Raw genomic sequence first — 4,882 nt, 5'->3', positions numbered from 1 at the left:
GAGGAGCGAGATATTACAAACATGGGTCTCATGACCCAACACTCAGAGCATACAAGTCAAAGCACAAGCGGAAGCTATCATGTCTGAGTACAGACATCTATAAATGAAAAAGGCTGAGAAGCCTGACTATCTATCAGATCCTGCCGGGGCACAAAATCGTAGCTGAGGTATCAAGCTAAACGTCGAAGACCACGCGGAAATACTAGTGAGACTGAAGTCTCTCTGCAAAAACATAAAATAGGCAAACGTGAGTACAAATGTACCCAGCAAGACTTACATCAGAACTATCTACATATGCATCATTATCAACAAAGGGGTGGTGGGGTTTAACTGCAGCAAGCCAGCTTTGACTCGGTGGCCATCCTAAACTACGACTGCGAGTAACTCTTTTGAGGTGGCGCACACGAGTCCACATATTCACCATATCAATACACCACTATGGATCCGCTCCCGTCTCCCTACGAAAACGCCATCCATAGCACTCACGCTTATCTTGCGTATTTTAGAGTATCCACTTTCACTTGTCTATGAACTGATATAAGCAACCCAGAAGTCCTTTTCCGCGGACATGGCTATTCGAATAGATGATATTAACCCTGCAGGGGTGTACTTCTTCATACATGTTTCCACCACTTAGCGTCTGCACACGACATGTGCTCGGCAGACTTCAAGCGAAAGCCGACGTGGGTGTAGACCACGACCTACCTAAACACTCAAGTCTCTAGTCCAGGTTTATCGCCTATTCGGGTTCCATCCATGAGGAGATCCGGCCGGAGTTTCGCTCACAGCCCCAAACGATGTGAACAGGGTTCCGTGACACCAAACGGGCGCCCGGTTTACCCGGCCACGTGCCTACCGCATCACAGCCCACCCCTACGGTCAGCGCTGTCCACGGCCTCCAGCATACTACAAACACCAGAAACTACTTGCAACTCCTGGACAGAGGACAAGGGTGAATAAGAAGTCGAGCGGGGTCATATTTCAGGGCCCAATGTATGGTAGTAGCTGAATCATGGATCACAAACACAGAACTTAGTTCCTGAGGACGGCTACAATGAGACAACCCACCATGTACTCCTACATGGCCTCTCACCGCTACCTTTACCAAATCGTGTTCACACACTTAGCTCACACACAGTAGGACATGTTCACACGCCTCTGATTCATCCCCGATGAATCAGACCTGACTCAACTTCTAATCAGTAGCAGGCATGACAAACAAACATGAATGAGTAGGCACAACAGGGCTCAAACAACTCCTACTCATGCTAGTGGGTTTCATCTATTTACTGTGGCAATGACAGATCATGCAAAGGATAAAGGGATTCAGCTACCGCAGCAAGTAACAGATAAATCGGTGTTGTCCTAATGCATTAAAAGAGAGCACGGGCGAGAGAGTAGGATTGTATCGGAATGAACAAGGGGGTTTTGCTTGCCTGGCACTTCTGAAGATAACATTGAGTCTTCATCAGTGTCAACGATCACAACGTCGGACATCGTCTACCGGGATGGAACAGATACCGGTAACAAGAAGAAATACAATCAATGCAATGCACAATATGATGCATGATCATGACATGGCAAAATGAATGTGTCTTGGGCTAATGCAACTAGCAACAGATAAAATGAAGTTGGTTTGAATATAAAATTCAAATTCAAACTCCATATGTGATTATTTAAATGTCATTCACTTCATTTGCTCTAAACAGTAGTGATAAGTTGTTCTAACATGCATGAAAATGGTACAGATGGATTCCTTGAATTTTTCTGATAATTTTTCATATATAAATTATCTAATTTGGAGTTATGGTTAATTTTCTATGATTTATTGAAGTTTAGGGCATTTTCTGAATTTAATAAATCATTTCTGATTTATTTAAAACTCTAGAAAACAATTACTGCATCAGCCTGACGTCATGATGACGTCAGCAGGTCAACAGGGCGCCTCCAGGTCAAACCTGACCAGTGGGGTCCACTGGTCAGTGACCCAGTCAACTAACCGGGTTAGTTAGCCCTAACTAACTTAGTTAGCCGAGCGGGGCCTGCATGTCAGTGGCTCACCTAATTAACTAAATTAATTAACCTAATACTAATTAAGCAGGCGCCTGGGCCCACACGTCAGTGAGAGAGAGAGGTCAAACCCCGCCGGTCGGAGCGGTCAACCCGCCGGCGTTTAGCCGCCGGCGAGGACAGACGCGGCGGCGTGCTGCGGGATTCGCCCACAGGGCGCCATTTGCTGCGCGGAGGGCAGCTACGGGCAGCTGGTGTTCGCCCGCACCCAGCCATGGTGGTGGCTTGGCCGGGGAGTGGCCGGAGCTTCGCCGGCGACGAGGCCAGGCGGAGGCTGAAGCTCGGCCAGCTCGTGCGCGGGGCTGCGGTGGCCTAGTCGGCGTGGCGCTAGCACCTACGGCCTCTACGCGATGCGGGGAGCGTGTTGACGCGATGCCCGGGACCAAATGGTCACCGGAGCATCACCGGCGACGAGTGCAGGCGGCGGCGCAGTCGGGCGAGAGGCGCGAGGCGGCTACGGCGTGCCAGAGAGGGAACGGAGAGGGGGAGGATGATCAGAAGCTCACGTAGATGACCGTGGGATGGACGGCGAGCTCGGGGAAGGACGAGCGGCGACGAATTTGACGACGGCGATCCTCGGTAGCCGACGAGGGGGAAAACATCGGGGCGGCGCTCCGGGGCTCTTTCGGTCGTGTGGCTCGGTGAGGGGGTTGGTGACGAGGCGCAGGAGCTCAGGAGCGGCTCGGGGCATCGTCGGGACGGCGGTGGTTGCGGCAACGGCGAACGGCGGCGGTGGGCGTGTTCGGTGGAGCGTGAGAGAACGAGACAGAGGAGGGGAACGAGGGAGAGGAAGAGAGCGAGGGGGTCCAGGGAGTCGGGGCGGCGCCGGGGAGAAGACGCGAGGCGTCGCGGTGGCCAGGCGACGCAGGCAGGCAGCCTGGTGGCGTGGCGCCCGCGCGCGCGCCGGCGTGCTCCTCTCTGCCTGCCTGGCGAGAGGAAGCAGGTGGCTGGCACGGGCCAGCACAGTGCTGGGCCGGCCAGTGGGCTGCCGGGTGGGCTGGCCGCGCAGGTAAGTGGCCCTGGTGAGTAATGTTCTTTTTTTTTAATTTTTCTGTTCTGTTTTCCCTTTTTTTTTTATTTTGCCACTGTTTTCAAATTCAAAATAATTTCAAACAGTGCCAAAACATTCTGAAATATTTTATGTTACCTCTCTGGACTATTCCAAAAGTACATAAAACATTTCAAAGCATTTGAAAATATATTCATTATATATTATGGATATATTCCCAAATTCAAATAGACTATTGATTTAATTTCAGAGACCAAATAATTCCTTAAAAATATTCCAGAATTTTGGTTTGATATATAACTCTTGCCAAAATTCACAAAACTATTTTTAGGGCACTTTGGATTCACAGAATGCAATTTAAAGGGTGCTTGCCCTTCTTTTAGTTAGGTTTTGAGGTTTCAACAATCCTCAATTCAAGTTTCAGAAATTTAGACATGATGCATGGATGATAAAGCAAGGACAAGCAAGGCCTAAACTGGGGATGTGACACACATGGCTCCTGCCAGTTGCCGATAACGTCGGTTACAAAACATGATCATCTCATATAATAAAATATAGCATCACGTCTAGACCATATAACATCACAACATGCCCTACAAAAACAAGTTAGACGTCCCCTACTTTGTTGTTGCAAATTTTACGTGGCTGCTACGGACTGAGCAAGAACCGTTCTTACCTACGCATCAAAACCACAATTATAGTTCGTCAAGTTAGTGCTATTTTAACCTTCGCAAGGACCGGGCGTAGCCACACTCGGTTCAACTAAAGTGAGAGAGACAGACACCCGCCAGTCACCTTTAAGCAACGAATGCTCGTAGCGATGAAACCAGTCTCGCGTAAGCGTACGCATAATGTCGGTTCGGGCCGCTTCATCTCACAATACCGCTGAACCAAAGTATGACATGCTGGTAAGCAATATGAATTGTATCGCCCACAACTCACTTGTGTTCTACTCGTGCATATGACATCTACGCATAAAACCAGGCTCTGATACCACTGTTGGGGAACATAGTAATTTCAAAATTTTCCTACGCACATGCAAGGATCATGGTGATGCATAGCAACGAGAGGGGAGAGTGTTGTCTACGTACCCTCGTAGACCGTAAGCGGAAGCGTTAGAACAACGCGGTTGATGTAGTCGTACGTCTTCACGATCCGACCGATCCAAGTACTGAACGTATGGCACCTCCGAGTTCAGAACATGTTCAACTTAATGACGATCCCCGGACTCCGATCCACCAGGGTGTCAGGGATGAGTTCCGTCAGCGCGACGGCGTGGTGACGATGATGATGTTCTACCGACACAGGGCTTCGCCTAAGCACCGCAACGATATGACCAAGGTGGAATATGGTGGAGGGGGGCACCGCACACGGCTAAGGAACAATCACGAAGATCAACTTGTGTGTCTAGAGGTTCTCCCCTGCCCCCGTATATAAAGGAGCAAGGGGGGAGGCCGGCCGGCCCTAGGGGGCGCGCCAAGGAGGGGGGAGTCCTCCTCCTAGTGGGAGTAGGACTCCCCTTTCCTAGTCCAACTAGGAAGAGAGAGGGGGAAGGAAAGAGAGGGAGAGGGAGAGGGAAAGAAGGGCCGCGCCCCCCTTCCCTAGTCCAATTCAGACTCCTCATGGGAGGGGCGCGCCACCTCCTTGGCTTCTGCCCTCTCTCTCCCCTAAGGCCCACTAAGGCCCAATACTTCCCCGGGGGGTTCCGGTAACCCCTTCGGCACTCCGGTTTTCTCCGAAATCACCCGGAACACTTCCGGTGTCCGAATATAGTCGTCCAATATATCAATCTTTATGTCTCGA

Source organism: Triticum aestivum, chromosome 4B (assembly GCF_018294505.1).
Source record: "Triticum aestivum cultivar Chinese Spring chromosome 4B, IWGSC CS RefSeq v2.1, whole genome shotgun sequence".
In the NCBI taxonomy this organism is placed as follows: domain Eukaryota; kingdom Viridiplantae; phylum Streptophyta; class Magnoliopsida; order Poales; family Poaceae; genus Triticum; species Triticum aestivum.
Note: the sequence above shows the minus strand (reverse complement) of the source record.